The 20096-nt window shown below is 39.9% G+C and overlaps 1 non-coding gene across 5 annotated transcripts in view; it reads left to right on the plus strand.

Annotated features, from left to right (window-relative positions):
• The window catches only part of Gm14408, a 191981-nt gene continuing 171885 nt past the window's right edge, over nucleotides 1-20096 (plus strand). For 2 of the 5 annotated variants that reach the window (XR_003954128.1, XR_003954127.1), the window contains exons 1-3: nucleotides 1-836; nucleotides 4580-4706; nucleotides 4900-4960. This is a non-coding gene — a transcript (predicted gene 14408). Of the gene's footprint in view, nucleotides 837-4579; nucleotides 4707-4899; nucleotides 4961-6207; nucleotides 6224-15058; nucleotides 15099-17218; nucleotides 17409-20096 lie in introns of those variants that run through there. The other 3 variants (XR_001783637.2, XR_001783638.2, XR_001783639.2) reach the window with 3 other exon arrangements.

Here is a 20096-nt window from a genome sequence, read left to right on the forward strand (position 1 = left end):
CTCTCTCTCTCTCAAAGAATTTTATTTGTATGGTTATTCTGCCTCTGTATTTTGGTTCTCGATCCATGCCTTATACACACGAAGACAAGGAAAGCGAGCAAAGCCACCGTGTCTGTTATGTGCTTCCTGCTCTGATCTGAAGCTTGCTCATAACCTTCACGTGGAACATACATGCAGTGGACCTGAACCCAGTCGGAAGCCACAGAACAAAATCTTGTTTCCTAAAATCGCTCTTTAATTTCTTTAATTGCTAATATCCTGGCCAACTGTCCACTTGTGGGACAAATTGTTAACTCCAATGTAAGCTGACTGATGGGCTATGCAAGCTATTCAGCTTGATTCTAGGAGGAAGAAGTGCCTCCTGAGTGCAGTGCTTTGACATCAGGCAAGTTCTAAATTTGCACAGCAGTGAACAAAGGGGCACTGCCCACAAAGGGAAGAAGCAGGCAGGTAAACAGCATTGATCTGGAATCTTAGCTCCTCCCAAGGAATTGGCGGGAGGAAAGACAGGTCGGCTATTGGAGGAGACACACTAGCTACTGTAGAACAAAGCTGCAGATCTACAAAAGGATTGGACCAGGCTGGAACCACTAAGCTGTGTCCCTTCAATACACTCTAACCCTAAGGGTGGTGCTCATGTCATTCAAGACTCAGTAGCCAATCAGAAACTCCACACGGAGCTGCCAGTCAGAAGAGGAGGTGGCTCTTCCGGGTACTAAGCCCTTGAGTTCCTCTCTTTAACTCAGGTGACCTGAGTGTTTCTATGTGTTGCTTTCTTAGGTGTCTTCAGTGAGTGCTGGGAGGGTAAATCAGGCAAGATCAGAACTTCAGACATGGTAAGTACAAAGTCATCTCCCATAAAGCCTGGGGAGCAAGCTTCTTAGCAAAGAATGACTGTGTGGTAGGTCTTTCCAGCGCATGGATGGTAAGCATCAGCCAGGCATAGGGGGCCATCTGTGTGCTGCTTTGTGGACCTAGTCTCTCCTTGGACCCGGCTGTAGCCTATGAATAAATTTATTAACTGGCAGCATCTGGACAAAACCTTTGTGGCAGGGGTTTGTGTGTGGAAATATACTTGGCAGGATGAGAACCAGAGGAACAGCTTACTGTATACTGTCAGGTAAAACAGTGCAGACAAGAGCTAGGTCACAGACCAAAGGAAAAGGGAGTGTGCTGCAGGGGTCACTGTTATGGAGATGGACCTGATTCAGGCAGTGAGAATGATTTTGTAATTTCATAGACTGTATCCATTTATGGATATAATTTAGTAAACCTAGATTGAAGAGTGTTTTATTTGGGCAGGTTAGCTTGAGCCAGTGGGTAATGAATTCCCATTTTAGGATCTGTATTATGTAGATTTGTGCAATCCTTGTTGACATATTTAATTGAGCTCCCAAATGTAAAACACATGCCATTAGCTGTCTCTGTGTGTGTCAGATTATAGATCTCAGTAGTTAACAAAGCACTTAGGGGCAAGGTCAAGCACTATCTCATTAATGCCATTCTTTCTACCAGGAAGGGCCTGATTGTTTTCAAATAATCAGTAATATATTTTTTCAATTATATTTATCTTATTAAAAAGTTAATTTTTGGTAATCCTTTATAAATTTCATTTTTCTTATGCATATTGATCTCTTACTTGTTTCTGTTACCCAATATTTCCCCAAATTTAAGAATTTCATTCCTAATTTTTTTTTTTTTTTGAGACAGGGTTTCTCTGTGTAGCCCTGGCTGTCCTGGAATTCACTCTGTATACAGGCAGGCCTCGAACTCAGAAATCCACCTACCTCTGCCTCCCTAGTGCTGGGATTAAAGGTGTGTACCACCACTGCCTGGCTCATTCTTATTTTTAAAGAGATTTTATATATGTCTGTTTAGAGAAACATCTCCTGTAGCTCTTACTTTCTTTATGCCATGTAATCAGACTTGCTTTGAACTCCTAATCCTCCCTCTGCTGCCCAGGGCTTGGAAAACAGTCCTACAACTCCTGTCAGGCTGGGTTCTGACTGATCAGTGAGACAAAAGACACCAGGGAATGAGTGTTGTCTAACCTCCCTGGGTTACAGGGTTACAAATTAGGGGATTACAAATAAAGAGGGACAGGTATAAGGTTGAGTTCACTGACCAACTTTGAAGCTGGTCTACTTGCAGCACAGAAAAGGAGGAGGAATAAGGTAGGTGAGGCCTTTCTGCTTTGGCAGTGGTTGACATTCACCGTGAGGAGTCAAGTAATCAATTTTACACAATCAGTAAAATTCCATACTGGACATTTTGTGGCATTTCCCAGATTAGGGCAATGACAAATGAGATCATGGTCCCTCTCTGTTACAGCATATTGCTGGCATACCTCACCATCAACCCCAGGAGTAGGGCTGCCAATCTCCCAGCTGCCATTCCTTATGGAATCCAACCATTTGGGAACTGGCCTTTTTATCTATCATTAATCATCCTGATCTCCTGGTCTAACTCTTGCTTCTCCCCTCCTTCCTCTCTCCACAAAGTTCAAGGTTATGTCTACTCTATACCATCCCAAATATAACTAGGTCTGGCTATGTTCTCACTTTTGTGTATAATATACTTTCTCCTCCACCATACCTAGGAGCAATGCTATCCTTTACTTTTAATTTCATCTTTGTCTTCCCTTTTCTCTCCCATTAACTGCTTCTAGCTTTAAAATTCATAGCCACTTTTACTTTTAAATTATTGTTAATGTATGAATTTTATTTCAGTTCAGCTGCAAGACTTTCATATTAAGAAATAGAGATGGCTGCACAGGACATTGCATGCATAATTGAATATACAAAGAAAGGACCATGGGCCTTTTAAATATAAAATACTTGGTCTGCAGGACTAGAACATTCTTTTAAATGTACATTTTTGAGATTAGGGCTATGTCTGCATGTAGGATGGAACATCAGAGCTTGGAAGGTTTCAGCTGTTTGAGTCATTTGCTCTGTGATCCAACCGTGAAGGAGCTGCTGTTGCCCTGAGGCCCAGCTGGGTTTTCCAAGCTAATGAGGGACTATGGGCAGGCCTAACAATCAGGAACACTAGGGGAAGATAGCTTGCAAGTTCTTTACAGGATTTTCCTCAGATGCATGTGTTACAAGCTGCCTGGAAGACCACAAGCCATTCCCTGGTTATTATAGTAATCTCCTTTGAAAGTACAGGAGGAGCAAGTCTGCAGAGCTATTTGAGTCTGATCTGCTGCTCCTAAATGGACTGTGGGTCAGAGTGTGGTTCTGTTGGTCCATGTGGTGATCATAGCAGAGGCTCTTGTCCTTTGACCCTTCTTGCGTGTGGATTTACAGGGGTCCAGAAGGCTCGGTAGCCCTGGGAGTGGGAAGGTATGGAACTTAAATGTCTCTATGCAGTGTGAATATACAGGCATTGCCTTTGTTGTGCAGTAGGGCAGCATTAGAAACACAATGGTTTGATTTCTAGAATTTGTGACTGTTCTGTATTCAGTTTTGTGTGATTAATTTTATGAATAGTTTAGAAGTTAGTAGTAAAGAGCTGACAGCGATCATCCTTCAGAAATATTTGATTAGATTCCTTTTACCTTTCTGTTACCTATTGTCAAAATGGCATGATTCACAGAAATTCAATTCTTGGTTACAAAAGGAGCTTCTGACATGCAGAAGTTTCTCAGGTGTTGATGGTGCTGGGTGGGTGGATAGGACAGATTGGAACATAATGCATATGGAAGGAAGCATTGTTTTGTATATGGGCTGGAGTGGGGCTGGTTTTGCCTGAAATTACTAGGTCATGATCACCTATAGAGCCATAGCCCAACTTTCTGACCATCTACAATTACAGAGAGAACTCTGGAGCATGGGGCCTCTCTGTTTGGAAGACAGATCAGTAGTATCTGTAGGGTCAGAATTATAAAAGTTTAGGAGTCACTTTGAGTTATTTTTATTAGAGTCATGAAATATGATTTTATTTTATTTCTATACACACACTAGCACAGGTAACATTGGTCAAGATCACATTGTTCCTGATGTATTTGCTTTAGTTATTTAAGAAAAGTTGAAAATTGGTCACATGGAAATGGACAGAGGAAGCTTTCCCTGATATTGTTTTCCTGCTCTGTGGGCTACTATGAGCAATGTGTCTAGGGTAAGAGATAGTGGGCTTGGTTTTAAGACAGACTGCTTAAGGAGGACTGACTATGGTTGAGGAGGGTGTGTCTGCCCTTATTTGAGGGCTAAGACACAGACATGTGGCTAGAAGGGAAGGGAAGATGAAAAGGGTCTTTTGTATCTGCAGGTAGCGTGGACAGATGAGAGGAAACTTCAGTCCTAAGGGCAGTCTTGTATATTGGGTCTCAGGGAGCAAAAATGAGAGAAGGTCTTGCAGCATTCTGCATGATTCCATGTATTAACATCTTAATACGATGGCATCAGGTTCCCAGGGATCATTTATTTACTTAAATTTTTGTTGTCCAACTGTGAAAGACTGGATAAAAATACTCTGTGGGTGGGCAGGGCAGTCAGCAAATATTCATTTAGAAGTACACATTTACATTCTTGTCTGTGTCATATTTTTTTATGTACACATGCATTGAATCTTTTAGAATTTAGTCACCTATGATGACGTGCATGTGAACTTCACTCAGGAAGAGGGGGCTTTGCTTGAGACTTCTCAGAAGAATCTCTACAAAGATGTGATGCTAGAGACCTATAGGAATCTCTCAGCTATAGGTAATATTATGATTTTTTTATTTGCTTTGTAAAATGTCTGTATTATTGTTATTTGTTTTTGTAATTTCAATTGAGAATGAGGAAGAATATGATGAATAAATCACTCATGGTTCTAAAGTTCAAGGGAGTTAGTAACTTAAATATTGCCTAATTTCCAATAATGTAACATACTTTCTCTGGTGCTGTGTTTTAGGGTACATTTGGGAAGAACATACAATTGAAGACCATTTTCAAACTTCTAGAAGTCATGGAAGGTAATTTTCCTCTGCAAGCTGGTGAGAAAATGCCTATAAAGAAAGTTTAACGTGTGCTACAGGTTGTAAAGAAAATCATTAGGGTACAATAAGCACTCCTTTCACTTATGGATATTTACTGAATTTCATAAAATCATATATGTCTATAGCAGGTATGTAATTATACTTTGCCAGGCATTCCATTAGTTCAAAGACAGAGAAATAATGGCTTAACATATATATATATATATATATATATATGTGTGTGTGTGTGTGTGTGTGTATCTATCTATCTATCTATATATATATATATATACATATATATATATATATATATATACATATATATATATGTATGTATGTATATTAGTGTTTAAATCAAGCCTAGTAGAGTCATGCTGTAAAAGTGTCTCTACAGTCTCATATCACTTAGCTATTGCAAAGGAACACAAAGTGATTAGGTGACACGTATATGTCTAAAATCTAGTAATAAGCAAATAATCCATACTATATCTGAGCTTAATGAAATACTTGTAATAACATTGCTAAATTTAGTGAGATGGACAGTTTATAAGATTCAAGAATGGTTTTGTGGTAAAGCCTTAGCTCTGTACCACATCTCTGTGGCGAAAAAAGTCCGCTGTGTGAATATAAAATGGAACTTATTCACTTGTTATTCTCTTTTGATATGGATGTCATAGGTTAGGATGGATACAAGCCTTGTGAGCATTGGGGCATTGAAAGAAGCCACACACCTTTCACTTTTCCAGAACGATTAGAGGATATGCAGTATACCACACTTTGAGTAGACATTCTAAATGTGCTATAAGTTTATAAATAATTAGTTTTCCAACATTATTGGGGACAAATACCAACTCAAACTGCTGAAAATCACAATAAGAATTAGGGTAGTAGAAATTTTCTTCTGTTTGCAGTTGTTCATGTTCCAAATGTAGTATTACTCTCATTATAAAAAAATTTGTGAATGCAGAGTTCTTCCTGTTTTTTTTCAAATATGTGAATAACCTTTTAAAAGTATGCTATAAATGTGAGCCAGATAATCAGTACTGTTCCCATTTCATGTATCCTCAAAGATGTAAAACAATCCATAATGAAGGAGAACACCTTTGAATGTAAAAGTCATATTATGTTAACATTAGATAGCTCTTTTCAATGAAACCAAATTACAAAAGAATTCATACAGATAAAAAGACTCATCAGTACACTCAATGTGAGAAAGATTTCACGTGTGCTAATTGTATTTGCAGGCATGAAAGAAGTTGTATTGCAGTGCAACCCTCTGAATTTATTCAATGTGGTAAAGCCTTTGCATATCATAGTCTTAGACAAAGGCATGAAAGAACACATAATGGGGAGAAAGACTATTACTGTAACCAATGTGGTAAAGCCTTTGTAATAAGCAGTCATCTCCGAATACATAAACGAAGAAATACAGGAGAGAAACCCTATGAATGTAACCAAAGTCTACATTCTTGAGTTCTTTATATATATTGGATATTAGTCCCCTATCTGATTTAGGATTGGTAAAGATTCTTTTCCAATCTGTTGTTGGCCTTTTTGTCTTATTGACAGTGTCTTTTGCCTTACAGAAGTTTTGCAATTTTATGAGGTCCCATTTGCCAATTCTCAACCGTACAGCACAAGCCATGGCTGTTCTATTCAGGAACTTTTCTCCATATCTTCAAGGCTTTTCCCCACTTTCTCCTAGATAAGTTTCAGTGTCTCTCGTTTTATGTGGAGTTCCTTGGTCCACTTAGGTTTACCTTAGAACAAGGAGATGAGAATGAATCAATTCGCGCTCTTCTACATGATAACTGCCAATTGTGCCAACACCATTTGATGAAAATGCTGTCTCTTTTCCACTGAATGGTTTTAGCTCCCTTGTCAAAGATCAAGTTACTATAGGTGTGTGGGTTCATTTCTGAATCTTCAATTCTATTCCATTGGTCTACTTGACTGTCGCTATTCCAGTACCATGCAGTTTTCATCACAATTGCTCTGTAGTACAACTTTAGGTCAGGCATGGTGATTCCACCAGAGATTCTTTTATCATTGAGAAGAATTTTTCCTATCCTAGGTCTTTTGTTAATACAGATGAATTTGCAAATTGCCCTTTCTAATTCGATGAGGAATTGAGTTGGAATTTTGATGGGGATTGCATTGGATCTGTAGATTGCTTTTGGCAAGATAGCTAATTTCACTATATTGATCCTGCCAACCCATGTGCATCAGAGATCGTTCCATCTTCGGAAATTTTCTTTGATTTCTTTCTTTAGAGACTTGAGGTTCTTATCATACAGATCTTTCACTTCCTTAGTGTCACACCAAGGTATTTTATATTTTTTGTGACTATTGTGAAGGGTACTGTTTCCCTAATTTCTTTCTCAGCCTGTTTATCCTTTGTGTAGAGAAAGGCCAATGATTTGTTTGAGTTAATTTTATATGCAGCTAGTTCACTGAAGCTGTTTATCAGGTTTAGGAGTTCTCTGGTGGAATTTTTAGGATCACTTATATATACTATCATATCATCTGCAAATAGTGATATTTTGACTTCTTCCTTTCCAATTTGTATCCCATTGACCTCCTTTTGTTGTCTAATTGTTCTGGCTAGGACTTTGAGTACTATATTGAATAGAAAGGGAGAAAGTGGGCAGCCTTGTGTAGTCCCTGATTTTAGTGGGATTGCTTCCAGCTTCTCTCCATTTACTTGGTTGTTGGCTACTGGTTTGATGTAGATTGATTTTATTATGTTTAGATATGGGCCTTGAATTCCTGCTCTTTCCAAGACTTTTATCATGAATGAGTGTTAGATTTTGTCAACTGCTTTCTGAGCATCTAACAAGATGATCATGTGAGTTTTGTCTTTGAGTTTGTTTATATAGTGGATTATGTTGATGGATTTCCGTATATTAAACCATCCCTGCTTCCCTGGGATGAAGCCCTCTTGATCATGATGGATGATCCTTTTGATGTGTTCTTGGATTCGGTTAGCAAGAATTTTATTGAGTATTTTTGCATTGATATTCATAAGGTAAATTGGTTTGAAGTTCTCTTTTTTTTTTCCTTTTTTTTTATTACATATTTTCTTCAATTACATTTCCAATGCTATCCCAAAAGTGCCCCCCCCCCACTCCCCTACCCACCCATTCCCATTTTTTGGCCCTGGCATTCCCCTGTACTGGGGCATATAATGTTTGCCTGACCAATGGGCCTCTCTTTCCAGTGATGGCCGACTAGGTCATCTTTTGATACATATGCAGCTAGATTCAAGAGCTCTGGGGTACTGGTTAGTTCATAATGTTGTTCCACCGATAGGGTTGCAGATCTCTTTAGCTCCTTGGATACTTTCTCTAGCTCCTCCATTGGGGGCCCTGTGATCCATCCAATAGTTGACTGTGAGAATCCACTTCTGTGTTTGCTAGGCCCCGACCTAGTCTCACAAGGGACAGCTATATCACTGTCCTTGCAACAAAGGCTTGCTAGTGTATGCAATGGTGTCATTGCTTGGAGGCTAATTATGGGATGGATCCCTGGATATGGCAGTCTCTAGATGGACCATCCTTTTGTCTCAGCTCCAAACTTTGTCTCTGTAACTCCTTCCATGGGTGATTGTTTCCAATTCTAAGAATGAGCAAAGTGTCCACACTTTTGTCTTCGTTCTTCTTCAGTTTCATATGTTTTACATATTGTACCTTATATATCGCTATACTAAGTTTCTGGGTTAATATTCACTTATCAGTGAGTACATTTCATTTGAGTTCTTTTGTGATTGGGTTGCCTCACTCAGGATGATGCCTTCCAGGTCCAACCATTTGCCTAGGAATTTCGTGAATTCATTCTTTTTAATAGCTGAGTAGTACTCCATTGTGTAAATGTACCACATTTTTTATATCCATTCCTCTGTTGAGGGACATCTGGGTTCTTTCCAGCTTCTGGATATTATAAATAAGGCTGCTATGAACATAGTGGAGCATGTGTCCTTCTTACCGGTTGGGACATCTTCTGGATATATGCCCAGGAGAGGCATTGCGGGATCCTCTAGTAGTACTATGTCCAATTTTCGGAGGAACCGCCAGACTGATTTCCAGAGTGGTTGTACAAGTTTGCAATCCCACCAACAATGGAGGAGTGTTCCTCTTTCTCCACATCCTCGCCAGCATCTGCTGTCACCTGAATTTTTGATCTTAGCCATTCTGACTGGTGTGAGATAGAATCTCAGGGTTGCTTTGATTTGCATTAGTCTGATGATTAAGGATGTTGAACATTTTTTCAGGTGTTTCTCAGCCTTTCGGTATTCCTCGGGTGAGAATTCTTTGTTCAGCTCTGAGCCCCATCTTTTAAGGGGGCTATTTGATTTTATGGAGTCCACCCTCTTGAGTTCTTTATATATATTGGATATTAGTCCCCTATCAGATTTAAGATAGGTAAAGATCCTTTCCCAATCTGTTGGTGGTCTTTTTGTCTTATTGACGGTGTCTTTTGCCTTGCATAAGCTTTGCAGTTTCATGAGGTCCCATTAGTCAATCCTCGATCTTAAAGCACAAGCCATTGCTGTTCTATTCAGGAATTTTTTCCCTGTGCCCATATCTTTGAGACTTTTCCCCACTTTCTCCTCTATAAGTTTCAGTGTCTCTGGTTTTATGTGGAGTTCCTTGATCCACTTAGATTTGACCTTAGTACAAGGAGAGAGGAATGGGTCAATTCGCATTCTTCTACATGATAACAACCAGTTGTGCCAGCACCATATGTTGAAAATGCTGTCTTTTTTCTACTGGATGGTTTTAGCTCCCTTGTCGAAGATCAAGTGACCATGGGTGTGTGGGTTCATTTCTGGGTCTTCAATTCTATTCCATTGGTCTACTTGTCTGTCACTATACCAGTACCATGCAGTTTTTATCACAATTGCTCTGTAGTAAAGCTTTAGGTCAGGCATGGTGATTCCACCAGAGGTACTTTTATACTTTAGAAGAGCTTTTGCTATCCTAGGTGTTTTGTTATTCCAGATGAATTTGCAGATTGCTCTTCCTAATTCGTTGAAGAATTGAGTTGGAATTTTGATGGGGATTGCATTGAATCTGTAGATTGCTTTTGGAAAGATAGCCATTTTTACAATGTTGATCCTGCCAATCCATGAGCATGGGAGATCTTTCCATCTTCTGAGATCTTCTTTAATTTCTTTCTTCAGGGACTTGAAGTTTTTATCATACAGATCTTTCACTTCCTTAGTTAGAGTCACGCCAAGATATTTTATATTATTTGTGACTATTGAGAAGGGTGTTGTTTCCCTAATTTCTTTCTCAGCCTGTTTATTGTTTGTGTAGAGAAAGGCCATTGACTTGTTTGAGTTAATTTTATATCCAGCTACTTCACCGAAGCTGTTTATCAGGTTTAGGAGTTCTCTGGTGGAATTTTTAGGGTCACTTATATATACTATCATATCATCTGCAAAAAGTGATATTTTGACTTCCTCTTTTCTAATTTGTATCCCCTTGATCTCCTTTTGTTGTCGAATTGTTCTGGCTAGGACTTCAAGTACTATGTTGAAGAGGTAGGGAGAAAGTGGGCAGCCTTGTCTAGTCCCTGATTTTAGTGGGATTGCTTGAATCTTCTCACCATTTACTTTGATGTTGGCTACTGGTTTGCTGTAGATTGCTTTTATCTGTTTAGGTATGGGCCTTGAATTCCTGATCTTTCCAAGACTTTTATCATGAATGGGTGTTGGATCTTGTCGAATGCTTTTTCCGAATCTAACAAGATGATCATGTGATTTTTGTCTTTGAGTTTGTTTATATAATGGATTACATTGATGGATTTTCGTATACTAAACCATCCCTGCATCCCTGGAATAAAACCTACTTGGTTAGGATGGATGATTGCTTTAATGTGTTCTTGGATTCGGGTAGCAAGAATTTTATTGAGGATTTTTGCGTCGATATTCATAAGGGAAATTGGTCTGAAGTTCTCTATCTTTGTTGGATTTTTCTGTGGTTTAGGTATCAGAGTAATTGTGGCTTCATAGAATGAGTTGGGTAGAGTTCCCTCTACTTCTATTTTGTGGAATAGTTTGTGCAGAACTGGGATTAGATCTTCTTTGAAGGTCTGGTAGAACTCTGCACTAAACCCATCTGGTTCTGGGCTTTTTTCGGTTGGGAGACTATTAATGACTGCTTCTATTTCCTTAGGGGATATGGGACTATTTAGATCCTTAACTTGATCCTGATTTAACTTTGGTACATGGTATCTGTCAAGAAATTTGTCCATTTCATCCAGGTTTTCCAGTTTTGTTGAGTATAGCCTTTTGTAGAAGGATCTGATGGTGTTTTGGATTTCTCCAGGATCTGTTGTTATGTCTCCCTTTTCATTTCTGATTTTGTTAATTAGGATGTTGTCCGTGTGCCCTCTAGTGAGTCTAGCTAAGGGTTTATCTATCTTGTTGATTTTCTCAAAGAACCAACTCCTCGTTTGGTTAATTCTTCGAATAGTTCTTCTTGTTTCCACTTGGTTGATTTCACCCCTGAGTTTGATTATTTCCTGCCATCTACTCCTCTTGGGAGAATTTGCTTCCTTTTTTTCTAGAGCTTTTAGATGTGTTGTCAAGCTGCTAGTATGTGCTCTCTCCCGTTTCTTCTTGGAGGCACTCAGAGCTATGAGTTTCCCTCTTAGAAATGCTTTCATTGTGTCCCATAGGTTTGGGTATGTTGTGGCTTCATTTTCATTAAACTCTAAAAAGTCTTTAATTTCTTTCTTTATTCCTTCCTTGACCAAGGTATCATTGAGAAGAGTGTTGTTCAGTTTCCACGTGAATGTTGGCTTTCCATTATTTATGTTGTTATTGATGATCAGCCTTAGGCCATGGTGGTCTGATAGGATGCATGGGACAATTTCAATATTTTTGTATCTGTTGAGGCCTGTTTTGTGGCCAATTATATGGTCAGTTTTGGAGAAGGTCTCGTGAGGTGCTGAGAAGAAGGTATATCCTTTTGTTTTAGGATAAAATGTTCTGTAGATGTCTATCAGATCCATTTGTTTCATAACTTCTGTTAGTTTCACTGTGTCACTGTTTAGTTTCTGTTTCCACGATCTGTCCATTGATGAAAGTGGTGTGTTGAAGTCTCCCACTATTATTGTGTGAGGTGCAATGTGTGCTTTGAGCTTTACTAAAGTGTCTTTAATGAATGTGGCTGCCCTTGCATTTGGAGCGTATATATTCAGAATTGAGAGTTCCTCTTGGAGGATTTTACCTTTGATGAGTATGAAGTGTCCCTCCTTGTCTTTTTCGATAACTTTGGGTTGGAAGTCGATTTTATCCGATATTAGAATGGCTACTCCAGCTTGTTTCTTCAGACCATTCGCTTGGAAAATTGTTTTCCAGCCTTTCACTCTGAGGTAGTGTCTGTCTTTTTCCCTGATGAAGTTCTCTATCTTTGTTGGGTCTTTTTGTGGTTTAGGTATCAGAGTAATTGTGACTTCATAGAATGAATTGGATAAGGTACCTTCTGTTTCTATTTTGTGGAATAGTTTGAAAAGAACTGTAGTTAGGTCTTCTTTGAAGATCTGATAGAACTCTGCACTAAACCCATCTGGTACTGGTCTTTTCTTTTTTTTCTTTTTTTTCTTTTTTTGGTTGGGAGACTATTAATGACTGCTTCCTTTTCTTTAGGAGATATAGGACTGTTTAGGTTATTATTCTGATCCTGATTAAACTTTGGTACCTTGTATCTGTCTAGAATTTGTTCATTCCATCCAGGTTTCCAGTTTTGTAGTATGATCTGATGGTGTTTTTTATTTCCTCAGGATTGTTGTTATGTCTCCCTTTTCATTTCTGATTTTGTTAATTAGGATACTGTCTTTGTTCCCTCTAGTGAGTTTGACTAAGGGTTCATCTATCTTGATGATTTCCTCAAAGAACCAGCTCTTTGATGGGTTGATTCTTTGTATAGTTCTCTTCATTTCCACTTGGTTGATTCCAGCAGTGAGTTTGATTATTTCCTGCCATCTACTCCTCATGGGTGATTTTACTTCCTTTTGTTCTGGAGGTTTTAGTTGTGCTTCAAGCTGCTAGTGTGTGCTCTCTCTGCTTTCTTTTTGGAGGCACTCAGAGCTTTGAGTTTTCCTCTTAGGACTGCTTTCATTGTGTCTCATAAGTTTGGGTATGTTGTGGTTTCATTTTCATTAAACTCTAAAATTCTTTAATTTCTTTCTTTATTTCTTCCTTGACCAAGGTATCATTGGGGAGAGCGTTGTTCAATTCCCAGGTGAATCTTGGCTTTCTATTATTTATGTTGTTATTGAAGATCAGCCTTATAGTCCATAGTGATCTGATAGGATGCATGGGACAATTTCAATATTTTTGTATCTGTTGAGGCCTGTTTTGTGGCCAATTACATGGTCGATTTTGGAGAAGGTACCATGAGGTGCTGAGATGTATTATCCTTTTGTTTTAGGTTAAAATGTTCTGTAGGTATCTGTTAAATCCATTTGTTTCATAACTTCTGTTAGTTTCACTGGGTCCCTGTTTAGTTTCTGTTTCCACGATCTGCTCATAGATGAAAGTGGGGTGTTGAAGTCTCCCACTATTATTGTGTGAGGTGCAATATGAGCTTTGCGCTTAACTAAAGTTTCTTTAATGAATGTGGCTTCCCTTGCATTTGGAGCATAGATATTCAAAATTGAGAGTTCTTCTTGAAAGATTTTACCTTTGATGACTATAAAGTACCCCTCGTCTTTTTTGATAACTTTGGGTTGGAAGTCGATTTTATTCGATATTCGAATGGCTAATCCAGCTTGTTTCTTCGGACAGTTTGCTTGGAAAATTGTTATCCTGCCTTTCACTCTGGGGTAGTATCTTTTTCCCTGAGGTGGGTTTCCTGTAAGCAGCAAAATATTGGGTCCTGTTTGTGTAGCCAGTCTGTTAGTCTATGTCTTTTTATTGGGGAATTGAGTCCATTGATATTAAGAGATATTAAGGAAAAGTAATTGTTGCTTCCTATTATTTTTGTTGTTAGAGTTGGCATTCTCTTCTTGTGGCTGTCTTCTTTTAGGTTTGTTGTAAGGTTACTTTCTTGCTTTTTCTAGGGCATAGATTCCGTCCTTGTATTGGTTTTCTTCTGTTATTATCCTTTGAAGTGCTGGATTAGTGCAAAATATTTTGTGAATCTGGTTTTGTTATGGAATACGTTGGTTTCTCCATCTATGGTAAGTGAGACTTTGGCTGGTTATAGTAACCCGGGGTGGCAGTTGTCTTCTCTTAGTGTCTATATAACATATGTCCAGGATCTTCTAGCTTTCATAGTCTCTGGTGAAAAGTCTGCAGTAATTCTAATGGGCCTATCTTTATATGGTACTTGATCTTTTTCCATTGCTGCTTTTAATATTTTGTCTTTATTTAGTGCATTTGTTATTTTGATTATTATGTGTCAGGAGGAATTTCTTTTCTGGTCCAGTCTATTTGGAGTTCTGTAGGCTTCTTGTATGTTCATGGGCATCTCTTTTTTAGGTATGGAAAGTTTTCTTCTATAATTTTGTTGAAGATATTTGCTCGCCTTTAAGTTGAAAAATCTTCATTCTCATCTACTCCTATTATCCATAGGTTTGGTCTTCTCATTGTATCCTGGATATCCTAGATGTTTTGAGTTAGGATCTTTTTGCATTTTGCATTTCCTTTGTTGTTGTGACCATGTTCCCTAAGGAATCTTCTGCAACTGAGATTCTCTCTTCCATATCCTGTATTCTGTTGTTCTATGGTTCCTGCTTTCTTTCCTAGGGTTTCTATCTGCAGAGTTGTCTCCCTTTAGGTTTTCTTTTTGTTTCTATTACCTTTTTAGATCCTGGATGGTTTTGTTCAATTCCATCTCCTGTTTGGTATTATTTTCCTGTAACTCTAAGGCATTTTTGTGTTTCCTCCTTAAGGGTTTCTGGCTGTTTACCTGTGTTTTCCTGTATTTCCTAGTTAAAGTCCTCCATCATCATCATAAGAAGTGACTTTAGATCCATGTCTTGCTTTTCTGGTGTGATGGTGTATCCAGGACTTGCTATGGTGGGAGAGTTTGGTTCCGATGATGCCAAGTAACCTTGGTTTCTGTTGCTTCTGTTCTTAAGCTTGCGTCCTGCCATCTGATCATCTCAAGTATTTGCTGCCCTCAATTTATCTGATTGGAGCCTGTCATTCCTACAATCCCAGTTGATTCAGGACTGGTAAGAGTCCAGCTTTCTCTGTGATCCTTTGCTTGTGGGCTCCTGTGAATCTGAGATTCTGGGTGTGTCAGATTTTTGGCAGTCAAGCTTCCTCTGAGACCCTGAAATACTGGTGTGAACAAGCTCTTTTTATCCTAGGATCCTGTTGTCAAAGATCCTGGGCATGTTACAGTGCCTGGAGGTGGTGTTTTCTTTGAGGAGTGTGGAGCTGTCTGGTCAGTGGTCCTAAGTTAGTGTGGACAGTCCTCTAGGGACCATGGGGGTGTCCGCCAACTCTGCACACAAGGTGACCAGGTACTGGCGCCAACAGGAAGGGACTTGTAACTCTGGTCAGGCAGGTTTTCTGCGTCCCTAATGCTGTCTCAGGTTCCGTGTGCGAGAGGATTGGAACAGAAGTTGTGTTCCACTAACCAATGGTCCTAAGTACACGAGAAGAGTCCTCTAGGGACCTTAGGGATGTCCGCCGACTCTGAGCCCAAAGTGACCCTGTGCTGGCACCGACTGGAAGGGACCATCTGGTGTAATTCTAATAGCCCTGCCTCTATATGTTACTTGACCTTTGTCCCTTACTGCTTTCAATATTGTATCTTTATTTAGTTCATTTGTTGTTCTGATTATTATGTGTCAGGAGATACTTTTCTGGTCCTGTTTATTTGGAGTTCTATAGGTCCCTTGTATGTTCATGGGCATCTCTTTTTGGTTGGGGAAATTTACTTCTATAATTTTGTTGAAGATATTTACTGGTGCTTTGAATTGAAATTCTCCATTCTCATTTATACCTATTATCTGTAGGTTTGGTCTTCTCTTTGAGTCCCGGATTTCCTGCATGTTTTTGGTTAGGATCATTTTGCATTTTCTTTGATTGTTGTATCCATGTTCTCTATGGAATCTTCTGCACCTGGGTCTCTCCCGTCCATCTCTTGTATTGTTGCTGATGCTTGTATCTCTGGTTTCTTATTTCTTTCCCAGTGTTTCTATCTACAGAGTTGTCTCCCTTTGGGGTTTCTTTACCATTTCTACTTCCATTTTAAGATCTTGGATGGATTTGTTCAATTCTGTCACCTCTTTGGTTGTATTTTCTTGTAATTCTTTATGGGATTTTTGTCTTTCCTCTTTAAGGTCTTCTACCTGTGTAGCAGTGATTTCCTATAATTCCTTGAGGGATTCTTTGTGCTTCCTATTTAAGTGCTTCTACCTTTTTAGCCGTGTTCTCCTGAATTTCTTTAAGTGAGTTATTAATGCACTTCTGAACATCCTATACCAACATCATGAGATAAGATTTTAGATTCGAATCTTGCTTTTCAGGTGTGTTGGTGTATTTGAGACTCGTTGTGGTGGGCGTACTGGGTTCTGATGATGCCCAGTGGTCTTGGTTTCTGTTAGGAAGATTCTTTCATTTGCCTTTCGCCATCTGGTAGTCTTTGGTGTTAGATGTTCTAGCTGTCTCTGGTTGAAGCTTGTTCCTCCTGTGTTCTTTAACCCCTGTCAGCACTCCTGGGAGACTAATTCTCTCCTGTGTCCCAGTGGTCAGAACACTCTCTGCAGGCAAGCTCTCCTCTTGCAGAGAAGGTGCACAGAAGTCTGGAGCTCAGATCCACCTCCTGATTTCTGAGGTCAGAGCCCTCCCCAGAGGCCAATTCTGCTCTGGCAGTAAAGGTGTCCAGGAGTCTGGGTTCCAGCTCTGTCTTCTGGCTGAGAATGTAGGCCTGTAGGGACCCTGTCCAAGAAGCTTGGTTGCTTCTGCTGCCCATGTACTCTTCTACATAAACTGGTTTCAGTGATCCCAAAATTCTGGGTGTGCTAGGGCCTGCCTATGTCCTTTGACCCTGTTTTTGCTAGCACAAGACCCTCTGGATTTTTTGGAACTGATGTTGTGTTCCACTCACCAGTGATCTCAAGGAACTGGGTGTGCTAATGTGCCAGCCTTGTGGGGAGTCCTCTGGGGACCTTAGGGTCCTCCACAGAGACCGCCTCAAACACTCTTAAACAATTACTTCTGTCTCATTTATCCCTAAAAGCAATTAAACAAATCTCATAGATTTCTTTTCTTTTTTCTGATTATAGCTCTGGGCAGCTTCTACTGTCGACCTCTGTCTCTTCTTTCTGAGCTACCTGTCTGTCTGTACTGCACCTCCAAGCTCAAACTATTTGAGACAGACAGAAATCTTTGAGAAGGGCCCATGGTAAATCCAGACCAACAAGGATGTCCGGATCAACATGGAGGATTTTGGTGATTCCCAGCACATTCCATGAACCCAAGAATTATGCAAACCAATTCAGCTCAACTTTTGTTTTAGTTGTGAACCTGCACAACTTGGTGAGGAACTAGATGGCTCAGCAAAACCAGCAACTCCACTAAGAATCCAATTTTCCCCATCCCTTAATTTCACATCTTAGCATTGGTTTTTCATGCGAGAATCTCCAGTAAGTTTTGAAAACTGTGTTTCAGCCTATAGGTGTGATGCCTTCTGTAGACTCAGTTGTTACTCTGCTCTACTATAGGATGCCACCTGTGTAAGTTCCTAGCTCAGCTTGCAAATGCTTTGGAGTCTGAAATGAAAGACAAACAGCTTTATTTAATATGCCAAATCAGCTCATTAGATGGGACACTCCCAATCATCCACATTGCTAATGACTCCTCTATGGCACTCCTGAATTACTAAAATCTATAGCCCATCTCTGCTTCCCCAGAACCAATCAGAAGAGGGAACACTGGGACTACTCTTCCACAGCTCTTATGTGGCTGGTATTCTGTCTTTCCCATCTCTCAAGCCAGCATCCAATTCCTTTACTGGCATGGAGATCCTTTTTGTTCCCCTTGTCATGAATCCAAAAATCCTGCCTGTGTCTCCTCCCTAGCCATTGGCTGCTGGCACTTTACTTTCCCAGTTATAATCAGCTTGGGGCAGGGAATCTCAGTGTCTCAAATGCAAGATTATTATGAAATTTGGGAACAATTTAACATGAGTAGCATGAGAACCAATAAACAATTGGGAATAAACAGAAAAACACGGCAAATCCAAGCACCAGGCCCTAAGTATTGCCTTTTGGTTATTACCCTCCATTTACTCATATGGTGAAACTACGTTCAAGTTTCCAGGCATCAGGTATTGTGGAGGTCCAACCTAACTTTACTCATATTTTGTTCTTGAAAACATAATGACTGTCTCTAATAAAGCTTTCTGCTTTTCATAGTGTGCTTCTCAAAACATAACACCTGTTCTTTACCACCAAAGAACAAATCCAAATGATTGTTTAAACTATAATACCTATATTCTATAAGAGTTGATACAGTAAACTACATAAGCCCCTGTCCTTAAATCCTGATTGGTGTGAAAATGAAGCTGAAAGAAAGATGAAATTTCAAGACCTGTAAGTCATATAAAGTACTCAGAAATTTCTGGTTGTTTGTAAGCTTAGAGGCTCCTGGGGCTGAGAACAAAGAAAAACAAACCCGGGCATTCTTGGGAACAGCTTGACCAAAAAGATAAAGAGCAATATGAGGACATAACAGGGCTATCTGAACTGAGTCAACAACTCACAGAACCCTGACCTGCACGTATTCTTTTGCTGATGTTTGAATAAGCCAATAGTGTGTCACGATGCTGAGTTCCCCACCCCTAAGCCCTTTACCCCATAAAAACCCCTAGCTTTCGAGCCTCGGGGTCGAATCCAGTGTCTCCTGTGTGAGATTCGTTTTTGACATGGAGCTCTGTCATTAACCTACCTCATGTGTTTACAGTAAGGAGGACTCTTGTGTTTCTTTGGGTGCACTCTCTCTCCCCAGACTAGAGCAGCAGTCCCTGAAAGGGGGTCTTACAAAGCTATAATTTTGAAGGAATGTTTCTGCCTGTCCCTCCCCTTTTTTTTAAATATATATAAATGTTTCTTTCTTTTATTGTTTACTCTTTTTTTTATACAATCCACACCTTCTACCCCTTATCTTATTCAGAGTTTCTATTCCTGCACAAACATCATGACCAAGAAACAAGTTGGGGAGGAAAGAATTTATTCAGCTTACACTTTCATACTGCTGTTCATCACAATGGAAGTCAGGACAGGAACTCAAGCAGGTCAGGAAGCAGGAGCTTAAGTAGAGGCCATGGAGGGATGTTTCTTTACTGGCTTGCTTCCCCTGGCTTGCTCAGCCTGCTCTCTTATAGAACCCAAGTCTACCAGCCCAGAGATGGTCCCACCCACAAGCAGCCTTTCCCCCTTGATCACTAATTGAGAAAATGGCTGTCCTCCAAAAAAGGAAAGAGCCTGGTGTGGGGGCACACACCTTTAATCCCAGCACTCAGGAAGCAGAGGCAGGTGGATTTCTGAGTTTGAGGTAAGCCTGGACTACAAAGTGAGTTCCAGGATAGCCAGGGCTACACAGAGAAACCCTGTCTCAAAAAAACAAAGGGGGGGGGGCGGAGAGAGAAAATGCCTTACAGCTGGATCACATGGAAGCATTTCCCCAACTGAAGCTCCTTTCTTTGTGATAACTCCAGCTTGTGTCAAGTTGACACCAAACTTGTCAGTACAATTGACCCCTTGTCAACTTGACACACAAATACATCACTAGTAAGCCTCAACCCTTAGTTTCTTATTCATCCCCAAGATCTAAACAACTTTAAATGTCCCTGTCTTAGTTAGGGTTTTACTGCTGTGAACAGATACCATGACCAAGGCAAGTCTTATAAAAAACATTTAATTGGGGCTGGCTTACAGGTTCAGAGGTTCAGTCCATTTTCAAGGTGGGAGCATGGCAGTATCCAGGCAGGCATGGCACAGGAGGAGCTGAGAGTTCTATGCCTTCATCCAAAGACGGCTAGTGGAAGACTGACATCCAGGGAACTAGGGTGAGGATCTTATACCCACACCCACAGTGACACACCCATTCCAACCAGGTCACACCTATTGCAACAAGGCCACACCTTCAGATGGTGCCACTCCC

This window comes from Mus musculus, chromosome 2 (genome assembly GCF_000001635.26).
Source record: "Mus musculus strain C57BL/6J chromosome 2, GRCm38.p6 C57BL/6J".
Taxonomy (NCBI): Eukaryota; Metazoa; Chordata; class Mammalia; order Rodentia; family Muridae; genus Mus; species Mus musculus.